This window comes from Neoarius graeffei, chromosome 2 (genome assembly GCF_027579695.1).
Source record: "Neoarius graeffei isolate fNeoGra1 chromosome 2, fNeoGra1.pri, whole genome shotgun sequence".
Classification (NCBI taxonomy): domain Eukaryota; kingdom Metazoa; phylum Chordata; class Actinopteri; order Siluriformes; family Ariidae; genus Neoarius; species Neoarius graeffei.
Genome location: NC_083570.1, coordinates 40,999,203 through 41,013,292, shown reverse-complemented (window position 1 = coordinate 41,013,292; position 14,090 = coordinate 40,999,203). Strand labels below are relative to the sequence as shown.

The 14,090-nt window shown below is 38.8% G+C and overlaps 1 protein-coding gene across 6 annotated transcripts in view; it reads right to left on the bottom strand.

Annotated features, from left to right (window-relative positions):
• The window catches only part of ncoa1 (nuclear receptor coactivator 1), a 209,857-nt gene that overhangs the window by 160,256 nt on the left and 35,511 nt on the right, over positions 1-14,090 (bottom strand). The window contains exon 1 of one of the 6 annotated variants that reach the window (XM_060914224.1): positions 4,504-4,557. The exons of the other annotated variants lie outside the window; for them this stretch is intronic. The gene's annotated coding sequence lies outside the window, so the exon portion shown is untranslated. Of the gene's footprint in view, positions 1-4,503; positions 4,558-14,090 lie in introns of those variants that run through there. 6 annotated transcript variants of the gene reach the window in all.

The following is a 14,090-nucleotide window of genomic DNA, read 5'->3' as shown; positions in this document are numbered from 1 at the left end:
TTGTTTAGTGGACCGAAAGCTACTGAATTCAAATCACAGACTTCCAATTTTATTAATTTTTTTTATTGAACAATTAACGAATTTAGAGCCATGTGGCCCTAAATTCTCCTATGCTATTTTTTCCTGCTTTACCATGATGCAATGCATGATACTACGTCATGCATCACGTGGTGGGCTTTCCCTGTTCGCGCAAGGCATTGTGGGATATAAATTTGAAACAGGAGAGGAAAATGGAGGGCACAAATGAAACGTGAAAGACCGACTACAGTAACGGAAAGCGAGAAGAAAAGATGTTATGTTGTGAAGGAAAGGAAACACAGGACCAAACTAATAAATATCGGCGCTCAGCGAGCACCTCGGTGTGATCAGCTGTTCGTTTAGTGACAGAATGATGGAACTGTCAGTGCACAGTCAGGGTAAACCTGTAGATGGCAGTAATGCAACATTGTGGATGTCAGCTGCCGTAAAACCCAAAAGAAGAAGAAGGTAAACCCAAATTCAATAACTTCCCAGTCACAGAATGGCCTGATATTTTGTCAGATATTACAGAAATAAACATATATCACAATGACCAGAGAGAACTAAATTTCACCGATTTTATGAAATCAAAAGCTTTAAGAAAATGTCTATTTGTTATTTATCAATTTTAATAAAAGGAATATTTCAGTTAATAAGCTATTTTATTTTTTTCGCAGTCCGGTTTCCATCAAATCCTGCGCTCTGATTGGCTGGCGAGCAGGTTTGTATCCTACGGTACAAACCCCAGTTATGGACCTCTGGCGACTCGCTCGTTCACAACAACAAACAACATAGTAGCAATTTTTGTCAATGTTTATAAGATTTATTTATAAGATTTTTGATAATCTTATAAATTTTTGCCAGCATTTCTCAGGAGAATAGCACTAATTTTACAGCATGGATAGCGATAACGACAGTGTTCAGAGTGAAAGCGAGTTTTACTACCCTGAGGAAGAAGAAATAAAAGAAAACATTTCAGGAGAAAGCTAAAAACCTGTAACTTGCTAACGCCGAGCAAAAACATGGCTGAATCCTGAATGACTCCTATTTGTATAAATAGGGGACTACATAGGTGGCAAAATGTAGATTTTTTTCCTGCCATGGAAGTGCACTTGTATACCGAGGAGGAAGCAATTTGCATTACAGCCGTGAATGAGGATTCAAAATGGCGGCTCGGCTCAGTTTTCCATTTCGGACGCTCTCGTTTTCTGTTAGAATTTGGTAAAGAAAAGAATAAATATATTATTTACCAGCTGGGAGGTACGTATCGTGAAATACCGTGACCTCGGCCTTGAATACTGAACTCGGCCCAGAGGGCCTCACTCAGTACTTTCAAGACCTCGGTCACGATATTTCACGATACGGACCTCCCAGCTGGTAAATAACGCGTATATATATATATACATATATATATATATATATATATATTTTTTTTTTTTACTCCAACCTTTACAAATGTGGGTAAATAATTATTGCAAGTTATTAAGAAATTAAAACAAAAAAAGTTTCTTTTTTTAACTTAACAAAAGAAATATTTAAGTTGATAAAGAAAAGGAAAATGAAATATTGCATTTTTTGATAATTTGTTCATTTAATTTTCTTTCAAAAAAAAAAAAAATATATATATATATATATATATATATATATATATATATATATATATACACACACACATATACATATATATACACACACACATACACACACACACACACACACACACACACACACACACATACATATATACACATATATACACACACATATATATGTGTATATATATATGTGTGTGTGTGTGTATATATACACACACACACACACACACACACACACACACCGGGCTCGAAATCTGCGGTGGTCCAGTCGCCCGAGGCGACTTAATTTGTCATTTGGCGGGTAATTCCTGTCACTAGGCAGCCCGGCTGGCAATTGAAAATAAAAAAATATATATGAAGCGAAGATTCAGACTAGGGCTGTGCGATATATCGAATATACTCGATACATCTCCGAAAATTCTGTGTGAGATACATATAATTATTATATCGTAACTATCGAGTATTTTATGGTCATCTGCCGACTTGCGTTTGTTTCGTGTTTGTTGCGTTTGTTTAAAACCTTTCCCGGTGGTTTTCTCTCTGTCCCTCAGGCAGTAATGTGAGAGGCTGCCTAAGGGTAAAGAAAACAATAACTTCACGCACTCGCCAACCAATCCCGGGCGACATCTCGGTGCTGAAAGGAACTTGCGGGAAGATTTCCTAGTTTTTAGGAATTGGTTCCTAAAAGAACTAGTAAGGGGTCAGTCATCTGGCATTTTTTGGGTATCGCAAGGAGGACGTGGAACAGCAAATGCCAGTTTGTAAAGTGTGCAAAAAAAAAAAAAACTGTCATCACGAAAGGCAGCAGCACTACAAACATGTTCCATCACCTGAAAACTCACCCGGTACAGTATGAAGAGTCTCTTAAACTCCAAACTACTTGCCCACGAGCTAAACCCCCCCCGCAAGCTAAACAAATGACCATAGCGGCCTCGTTCTCCAAAGCCCCCCCATATGAGAAAACGAGTCAGAGATGGAGAGCTATAACGGATGCAATCACTAACGTCATTGCTGAAGACATGATCCCAAGTAGGTGGGGTTTACATTAGACCGTATCAGCGGATCATCAGATTAACGTTTTTAAAACGATTAGTGTGCACACAGCAACACCAATACACGATTCGCGTGCACACAGCAACACCAATACACGGATACGCTCGGCTCCGCAGGCATCCTGCGCTCCAAATCACTCCGCCCTGAACAGCGAGTGCCCTCTGGAGGGTGCGCACTCCGGCCCTGCGCAGCTCACAGAGCGCGCGAGTGAAGCGCACGAGCAGTGATTTGGGACTGAGCCGCTGCGTGTGTGATCTCAGTGCATGTCGGGCATGCATATCACTTACCACTTGCAAGTGGAAGGATGGCAAGCCTAAAGACAATCATAACTACACAATGGGCAGTATTTGCATCAGTATTTGCAGTATTTTCATACTTTTATACTCTTTAATGAAAGGTGATACAAGGCGGAAGTCTGCGCCGTTTTTCAGCAGTCGCGTCACATGACCAACGCCAGCGAATCAGGAAGGTGGATGTCACAGTGACGTTGTCCAATGACGACGCCAGCTAGAGCTCAGCACAGCGTATCCGCGTATCTCAGTGTTTACACAACACCGGAGCTGACACGATCTGGATTGAATACGTGGACCCTGGCGGATTCCCGTTTCCCGGCGTTTCCAGGCGGTTTAATGTAAACGGACAGTGCATCCGCGAAGAAAACGAGACAGATACGGTCTAATGTAAACTTGGCCATAGCATAGTGGAAAAACCAGGCTTCCAAAACTTACTAAACACACTCGATCTCAAATACAAGTTGCCTGGTCGCAGACATTTTACAGAGAAGGCAATACCGGAATTCTACACATCCGAGAGGCAGAGCCAGAAAACATTCAGTTCAAAAGTGTGCAAAGAGAAAAATTATGTTTTAATTTTTTTCAAGTTGATTCCTAGTCAATACGAAGCTCCGAATGCTTTCTCTCTCATAAATGGTTAAATACAGAAAGCATGTTAGACATATTTTGGGTGCTATAGTCATGATAGTAAGTATATTTGTTTTCAATACTCATACGCCAAGTTGCCAAGTTTTCCAATATATTATTATTTGTTGATATTATATTATGGTGCTCTGTGTTGTTCTCATTTATGGATTTAACAACAGTATCAAAATACTCGGGTCTTGAAATAAATGCACATTAGTCATGAACAGAGGTGGAAAATAATGAATTACATTTACTCACGTTACTGTAATTAAGTAGATTTTTTTGTGTAATTTGTAATTTAAGTAGTTTTTGAAATGGGTAATTTTACTTTTACTCAAGTACATTTTGAACCAAGTATTTTACTTCACTACATTCGAAAACCGCCCGTTACCGAGTAAAAAAATTAAATGCGGGGGGAAAAAAACAAATTGGCCTGAACTGAAAGGAAACTGGCGCAGGCGCGCGCGGAATAGCCTACATGTATGGTTGGATGATGGCTGGTGCCGAGGGAGCCGAGCAAGAGATAGAGGAGGTCATGGAGGAGGTTGAGGATTGCCAAGAAGAGAATTCCCGTGGAACAGATGCGCCGGACAGCGAGGGAAATCCTTGGCCGTATCTCAGCCAGTATTTTGCATTCAAACGCAAACGAGGCAATAGAGATCTTGCAGTCACGTGACCGGAAAGTACACAACCGCCATCGTGTCGGTAAAAAACACCGCTGAATACTGCTGCACTCGTGTACAGAATGGATCAATTTCAACCGACGGACTACACGGCTCATTTTTCTAATGAACAGATAACTAGATATATGTCTAAAATAAACGATCTACAGATTTGTGACCCTTATGGCTTACCGGACGGAGTTTTCACGACCGGATTTTGAACTGCCAGCGGAATACCCGGACGTGTATGATTACCTCATTAACTTTCCCTCGCTGTTCAGTGGTGAAGCACTGCGTGCTTATAAATCTCTGGACAGTTATCTTTACAGAAATTCAGGATTTGTCAGCGACTCAGATGTGGCATCTTGTAAACAAGAAAATGATCCTCACTGGATGGGTAAGTCACTTAAGTATTGAGTATAGCACTGACCAGCCGATTATAGAATAGAATAAGGTAATTCCAAATCGTCCGTGTTGTTTACATGGATCTGGCGTTGGAGAGGTAGAGGCTTGGCAGTGGAGATTTGAGTGGCTGTTTTCTGAGCTTAGTCAACAGGCCGGCTCTGCCTGTAGCCTCGCTTTTGCTTCGGCTCCCGGCGCCGCCTCCTTCGCTTTGCTTCCGATAACAATCCACAGAGACCCCGCTGGTCTCGCAATCTGGTCTCGTCCGGAATGTTTTTTTTTTTCTCGTCCGGAATGTTGTGCATGCGATGGAAATCGCTACAAACCGTCATTTTCTGCTGGAAACCAATGTCCAGTAAGTCCATACGGTTGTAGTGGATATTGAAGTCCGGTACAGACGAACAACACGCAAAAATACACACAAAAAACATAAAAACCGTGCACAGGTAGGGAGAGCTTGTAGCCACAGCCGTTGTAGTAGAATTGTATATAGTAGGGTTTTCCAGAAGAAAAGGTAGAAGTAAAAGCAGAAGTAGAACCAGAAGTAGAAGTAGAAGGCGGAATATGGCGTTTGACCGACACGATGGCGTCTGTCACAATCTGGATCGGCTGTGACGTCACATGCAAGATCTCTATAACATAATAATGCAATGCAAAATGTGCCTGCCCTGCTGCACAGAGCTATCAGGTGGGGTTTACATTAGACCGTATCAGCGGATCATCAGATTAATGTTTTTAAAACGATTAGCGTGCACACAGCAACACCAATACACGATTCGCGTGCACACAGCAACGCCAATACACGGATACGCTCGGCTCCGCAGGCATCCTGCGCTCCAAATCACTCCGCCCTGAACAGCGAGTGCCCTCTGGAGGGTGCGCACTCCGGCCCTGCGCAGCTCACAGAGCGCGCGAGTGAAGCGCACGAGCAGTGATTCGGGACTGAGCCGCTGTGTGTGTGATCTCAGTGCATATCGGGCATGCGCGTCACTTACCACTTGCAAGTGGAAGGATGGCAAGCCTAAAGACAATCATAACTACACAATGGGCAGTATTTGCATCAGTATTTGCAGTATTTTCATACTTTTATACTCTTTAATGAAAGGTGATACAAGGCGGAAGTCCGCGCCGTTTTTCAGCAGTCGCGTCACATGACCAACGCCAGCGAATCAGGAAGGTGGATGTCACAGTGACGTTGTCCAATGACGACGCCGTCCAATGACGACGCCAGCTAGAGCTCAGCACAGCGTATCCGCGTATTCTCAATGTTTACACAGCACCGGACCAGACACGATCTGAATACGTGGACCCTGGCGGATTCCCGTTTCCCGGCGTTTTAATGTAAACGGACAGTGCATCTGCGAAGAAAACGAGACAGATACGGTCTAATGTAAACTTGGCCTCAGTCTACAAAACTTCCACATCAAATCTGTGGAAGCATGTGGTGGTAAGTAGATATGTGCATTTACCTGTGTATCCCAAACATTATATTTATTGTTTGGTTAAAACCTTCCACTGTTGAGTAAAATGTGCCTTCATTATCAATTCTTTTGGCCGCCTAGCATCCATACTGATCACTAACATTTCAAGTGAAGCAGCCTAAATGAAATGAATCACCTCACATTTACAAATTTTGTTTTATCAGAACGACAGTCAGAAATAATACGAGTGCATGGTTTTAGTTGCAATTGGTCGCTTATGAAAAAATCCGAATTCATGTATAGACTCACTCCTGGGTTGTTAGCTGTAGCCTAGACTAGAGCTTTGGGAGGTCACTGATAAGGCCTCTGCATGCTCTTGTGACAAGGCTTTCGCAGATAGCTTTTCACAGACAGTTGTAATTTATTGTTGAGCGGGGAGTAATAGGCGTGCACGATGTTATTCACTGCCACAACGCAAGGGGGCGCGAAGTCGCGAAATGCTAGGAGTAGTTGGTGGGTGTGGTTAGTGGAGTGTTTATCCTCCGGTTACTTATAATGACTAGAACTGGAGTCGTATAGATGTACAACCCCGATTCCAAAAAAGTTGGGACAAAGTACAAATTGTAAATAAAAACGGAATGCAATAATTTACAAATCTCAAAAACTGATATTGTATTCACAATAGAACATAGACAACATATCAAATGTCGAAAGTGAGACATTTTGAAAGTTCATGCCAAATATTGGCTCATTTGAAATTTCATGACAGCAACACATCTCAAAAAAGTTGGGACAGGGGCAATAAGAGGCCGGAAAAGTTAAAGGTACAAAAAAGGAACAGCTGGAGGACCAAATTGCAACTCATTAGGTCAATTGGCAATAGGTCATTAACATGACTGGGTATAAAAAGAGCATCTTGGAGTGGCAGCGGCTCTCAGAAGTAAAGATGGGAAGAGGATCACCAATCCCCCTAATTCTGCGCTGACAAATAGTGGAGCAATATCAGAAAGGAGTTCGACAATGTAAAATTGCAAAGAGTTTGAACATATCATCATCTACAGTGCATAATATCATCAAAAGATTCAGAGAATCTGGAAGAATCTCCGTGCGTAAGGGTCAAGGCCGGAAAACCATACTGGGTGCCCGTGATCTTCGGACCCTTAGACGGCACTGCATCACATACAGGCATGCTTCTGTATTGGAAATCTCAAAATGGGCTCAGGAATATTTCCAGAGAACATTATCTGTGAACACAATTCACCGTGCCATCCGTCGTTGCCAACTAAAACTCTATAGTTCAAAGAAGAAGCCGTATCTAAACATGATCCAGAAGCGCAGACGTCTTCTCTGGGCCAAGGCTCATTTAAAATGGACTGTGGCAAAGTGGAAAACTGTTCTGTGGTCAGACGAATCAAAATTTGAAGTCCTTTATGGAAATCAGGGAGGCCGTGTCATTCGGACTAAAGAGGAGAAGGACGACCCGAGTTGTTATCAGCGCTCAGTTCAGAAGCCTGCATCTCTGATGGTATGGGGTTGCATTAGTGCGTGTGGCATGGGCAGCTTACACATCTGGAAAGACACCATCAATGCTGAAAGGTATATCCAGGTTTTAGAGCAACATATGCTCCCATCCAGACGACGTCTCTTTCAGGGAAGACCTTGCATTTTCCAACATGACAATGCCAAACCACATACTGCATCAATTACAGCATCATGGCTGCGTAGAAGAAGGGTCCGGGTACTGAACTGGCCAGCCTGCAGTCCAGATCTTTCACCCATAGAAAACATTTGGCGCATCATAAAACGGAAGATACGACAAAAAAGACCTAAGACAGTTGAGCAACTAGAATCCTACATTAGACAAGAATGGGTTAACATTCCTATCCCTAAACTTGAGCAACTTGTCTCCTCAGTCCCCAGACGTCTACAGACTGTTGTAAAGAGAAAAGGGGATGTCTCACAGTGGGAAACATGGCCTTGTCCCAACTTTTTTGAGATGTGTTGCCATGAAATTTAAAATCACCTAATTTTTCTCTTTAAATGATACATTTTCTCAGTTTAAACATTTGATATGTCATCTATGTTCTATTCTGAATAAAATATGGAATTTTGAAACTTCCACATCATTGCATTCCATTTTTATTTACAATTTGTACTTTATCCCAACTTTTTTGGAATCAGGGTTGTACGTACTTCCTCACTTCTTCGATCAACCGCTCTTCGTGCTGCTCCATCTTCGCTCGTGTTTTTAAAAATGGCGGTCGTGAAAACAAACCAAACCGGGAAAGCAGGGAAGCGGAAGTGCGTGTACAGCGGATGTAGAGTGGACCAATCAGAGCCCTCTTGTCTGCGACGCTGTCTGCGGTGGTCACAATTTTTGGGAGGTGCGCGCAGAGCGTCTGCGAAGGGGGGGGGTGCTTCGCAGATGCCATCTGCGATGCCATCTGCGAGGACTGCGTTGTCAGCATAAATTGGCCTATAGTCCATCAAAACATTTTCACTGTCTTGGATACTTTGCTTGATTTTGGTTTTCTTTTCTTTTTTTATTGTGGTGTTTGAGTTGGACCATACAATTCAGAATTTGGCACTTTGCTTAAAAATGTTTTATGGGGTGGTCTCAAAATAGTTTGCACATTACCTCTCGACAGGTTGTAAACATTATGCAGTTAATTTGTCAATTATATTTTCTATATAAGGAAGAGCACAGTGTTACTAAGGAATCGCTTAGCTGTCTTTAAATCGTGAGAGTCCTGGACACTGAGTTTGGTTGGTTTATGTTTCATATGTGTCATTTAGTAAGTCTGCTTTAGTGGCTTTAATAGATTAGATTAGATTCACTTTATTCATCCCACATCGGGGAAATTCACATGTTAGAGTAGCAAGAAAATGTCAAACAGATAACAAATAAAACTGAAATACAAATTAGACAAACGAAGGATTAAATACAGAGGGCTATTTGCATTATCTACAGTGAAAAAGTATAGAAAAATTGCCTTATTGAGAGGCTCGGAAAAACTGCACATTACAGGTAGACTCTGTATATATACACACATATATACATAAATAATATTTATATATAATTATGCATAAAAATAGCAGGTGTTTGTCAGTAAAGAAAAAAATGGATGATAGAATTTACAAGTTATGCCACTTGCACTTGAAAATGTTTTATGGGGTCGTCCAAACAAAGCTTTAGACATTATACTGCCTGAAAGGTTATTATGTGGACTAATAGTTCATTAAAACAATTTGATTTATGACTTGTCCTTTCTTTTTTTACATCAAATAATTGAAAGTAACTAAGCAACTTTCACTCGAGTAGATTTTTAGACGGGCACTTTTACTCGAGTAGATTTTTAGACGGGCGCTTTTACTCAAGTAGATTTTTAGACGGGCACTTTCAATCGAGTAGATTTTTAGACGGGCACTTTCACTCGAGTAGATTTTTAGACGGGCACTTTCACTCGAGTAGATTTTTAGACGGGCACTTTCACTCGAGTAGATTTTTAGATCACTTTTACTCGAGTAGATTTTTAGATGGGCACTTTTACTCGAGTAGATTTTTAGATCACTTTTACTCGAGTAGATTTTTAGATGGGTACTTTTACTCGAGTAGATTTTTAGATGGGCACTTTTACTCGAGTAGATTTTTAGATGGGTACTTTTACTCGAGTAGATTTTTAGATGGGCACTTTTACTCGAGTAGATTTTTAGATGGGTACTTTTACTCGAGTAGATTTTTAGATGGGCACTTTTACTCGAGTAGATTTTTAGATGGGTACTTTTACTCGAGTAGATTTTTAGATGGGTACTTTTACTCGAGTAGATTTTTAGATGGGCACTTTTACTCGAGTAGATTTTTAGATGGGTACTTTTACTCGAGTAGATTTTTAGATGGGCACTTTTACTCGAGTAGATTTTTAGATGGGTACTTTTACTCGAGTAGATTTTTAGATGGGCACTTTTACTCGAGTAGATTTTTAGATGGGTACTTTTACTCGAGTAGATTTTTAGATGGGTACTTTTACTCGAGTAGATTTTTAGATGGGTACTTTTACTCAAGTAGATTTTTAGATGGGTACTTTTACTCAAGTAGATTTTTAGATGGGCACTTTTACTCGAGTAGATTTTTAGATGGGCACTTTTACTCAAGTAGATTTTTAGATGGGTACTTTTACTCAAGTAGATTTTTAGATGGGCACTTTTACTCGAGTAGATTTTTAGATGGGTACTTTTACTCGAGTAGATTTTTAGATGGGTACTTTTACTCGAGTAGATTTTTAGATGGGTACTTTTACTCGAGTAGATTTTTAGATGGGTACTTTTACTCAAGTAGATTTTTAGATGGGTACTTTTACTCGAGTAGATTTTTAGATGGGCACTTTTACTCGAGTAGATTTTTAGATGGGTACTTTTACTCGAGTAGATTTTTAGATGGGTACTTTTACTCGAGTAGATTTTTAGATGGGTACTTTTACTCAAGTAGATTTTTAGATGGGTACTTTTACTCAAGTAGATTTTTAGATGGGCACTTTTACTCGAGTAGATTTTTAGATGGGCACTTTTACTCAAGTAGATTTTTAGATGGGTACTTTTACTCAAGTAGATTTTTAGATGGGCACTTTTACTCGAGTAGATTTTTAGATGGGCACTTTTACTCGAGTAGATTTTTAGATGGGTACTTTTACTCAAGTAGATTTTTAGATGGGTACTTTTACTCGAGTAGATTTTTAGATGGGTACTTTTACTTTTACTCGAGTAGATTTTTAGATGGGTACTTTTACTTTTACTCAAGTAGATTTTTAGATGGGTACTTTTACTCAAGTAGATTTTTAGATGGGCACTTTTACTCGAGTAGATTTTTAGATGGGTACTTTTACTTTTACTCGAGTAGATTTTTAGATGGGTACTTTTACTTTTACTCAAGTAGATTTTTAGATGGGTACTTTTACTTTTACTCGAGTAGATTTTTAGATGGGTACTTTTACTCGAGTAGATTTTTAGATGGGTACTTTTACTCAAGTAGATTTTTAGATGGGCACTTTTACTCGAGTAGATTTTTAGATGGGTACTTTTACTCGAGTAGATTTTTAGATGGGCACTTTTACTCGAGTAGATTTTTAGATGGGTACTTTTACTCGAGTAGATTTTTAGATGGGTACTTTTACTCGAGTAGATTTTTAGATGGGTACTTTTACTCAAGTAGATTTTTAGATGGGTACTTTTACTCAAGTAGATTTTTAGATGGGCACTTTTACTCGAGTAGATTTTTAGATGGGCACTTTTACTCAAGTAGATTTTTAGATGGGTACTTTTACTCAAGTAGATTTTTAGATGGGCACTTTTACTCGAGTAGATTTTTAGATGGGCACTTTTACTCGAGTAGATTTTTAGATGGGTACTTTTACTCAAGTAGATTTTTAGATGGGTACTTTTACTCGAGTAGATTTTTAGATGGGTACTTTTACTTTTACTCAAGTAGATTTTTAGATGGGTACTTTTACTCAAGTAGATTTTTAGATGGGCACTTTTACTCGAGTAGATTTTTAGATGGGTACTTTTACTTTTACTCAAGTAGATTTTTAGATGGGTACTTTTACTCAAGTAGATTTTTAGATGGGCACTTTTACTCGAGTAGATTTTTAGATGGGTACTTTTACTTTTACTCGAGTAGATTTTTAGATGGGTACTTTTACTTTTACTCAAGTAGATTTTTAGATGGGTACTTTTACTTTTACTCGAGTAGATTTTTAGATGGGTACTTTTACTCGAGTAGATTTTTAGATGGGCACTTTTACTCGAGTAGATTTTTAGATGGGCACTTTTACTCGAGTAGATTTTTAGATGGGTACTTTTACTCGAGTAGATTTTTAGATGGGTACTTTTACTCGAGTAGATTTTTAGATGGGCACTTTTACTCGAGTAGATTTTTAGATGGGTACTTTTACTCGAGTAGATTTTTAGATGGGTACTTTTACTTTTACTCGAGTAGATTTTTAGATGGGTACTTTTACTCAAGTAGATTTTTAGATGGGCACTTTTACTCGAGTAGATTTTTAGATGGGTACTTTTACTCGAGTAGATTTTTAGATGGGTACTTTTACTTTTACTCGAGTAGATTTTTAGATGGGTACTTTTACTCAAGTAGATTTTTAGATGGGCACTTTTACTCGAGTAGATTTTTAGATGGGTACTTTTACTTGAGTAGATTTTTAGATGGGTACTTTTACTCGAGTAGATTTTTAGATGGGTACTTTTACTCAAGTAGATTTTTAGATGGGTACTTTTACTCAAGTAGATTTTTAGATGGGCACTTTTACTCGAGTAGATTTTTAGATGGGTACTTTTACTCGAGTAGATTTTTAGATGGGTACTTTTACTCGAGTAGATTTTTAGATGGGTACTTTTACTTTTACTCGAGTAGATTTTTAGATGGGTACTTTTACTTTTACTCGAGTAGATTTTTAGATGGGTACTTTTACTCAAGTAGATTTTTAGATGGGCACTTTTACTCGAGTAGATTTTTAGATGGGTACTTTTACTCGAGTAGATTTTTAGATGGTTACTCGAGTAGATTTTTAGATGGGTACTTTTACTCGAGTAGATTTTTAGATGGGCACTTTTACTCGAGTAGATTTTTAGATGGGTACTTTTACTCGAGTAGATTTTTAGATGGGTACTTTTACTCGAGTAGATTTTTAGATGGGTACTTTTACTCAAGTAGATTTTTAGATGGGTACTTTTACTCAAGTAGATTTTTAGATGGGCACTTTTACTCGAGTAGATTTTTAGATGGGCACTTTTACTCAAGTAGATTTTTAGATGGGTACTTTTACTCAAGTAGATTTTTAGATGGGCACTTTTACTCGAGTAGATTTTTAGATGGGTACTTTTACTCAAGTAGATTTTTAGATGGGCACTTTTACTCGAGTAGATTTTTAGATGGGCACTTTTACTCGAGTAGATTTTTAGATGGGTACTTTTACTCAAGTAGATTTTTAGATGGGTACTTTTACTCGAGTAGATTTTTAGATGGGTACTTTTACTTTTACTCGAGTAGATTTTTAGATGGGTACTTTTACTTTTACTCAAGTAGATTTTTAGATGGGTACTTTTACTCAAGTAGATTTTTAGATGGGCACTTTTACTCGAGTAGATTTTTAGATGGGTACTTTTACTTTTACTCGAGTAGATTTTTAGATGGGTACTTTTACTTTTACTCAAGTAGATTTTTAGATGGGTACTTTTACTTTTACTCGAGTAGATTTTTAGATGGGTACTTTTACTCGAGTAGATTTTTAGATGGGCACTTTTACTCGAGTAGATTTTTAGATGGGCACTTTTACTCGAGTAGATTTTTAGATGGGTACTTTTACTCGAGTAGATTTTTAGATGGGTACTTTTACTCGAGTAGATTTTTAGATGGGCACTTTTACTCGAGTAGATTTTTAGATGGGTACTTTTACTCGAGTAGATTTTTAGATGGGTACTTTTACTTTTACTCGAGTAGATTTTTAGATGGGTACTTTTACTCAAGTAGATTTTTAGATGGGCACTTTTACTCGAGTAGATTTTTAGATGGGTACTTTTACTCGAGTAGATTTTTAGATGGGTACTTTTACTTTTACTCGAGTAGATTTTTAGATGGGTACTTTTACTCAAGTAGATTTTTAGATGGGCACTTTTACTCGAGTAGATTTTTAGATGGGTACTTTTACTTGAGTAGATTTTTAGATGGGTACTTTTACTCGAGTAGATTTTTAGATGGGTACTTTTACTCAAGTAGATTTTTAGATGGGTACTTTTACTCAAGTAGATTTTTAGATGGGCACTTTTACTCGAGTAGATTTTTAGATGGGTACTTTTACTCGAGTAGATTTTTAGATGGGTACTTTTACTCGAGTAGATTTTTAGATGGGTACTTTTACTTTTACTCGAGTAGATTTTTAGATGGGTACTTTTACTTTTACTCGAGTAGATTTTTAGATGGGTACTTTTACTCAAGTAGATTTTTAGATG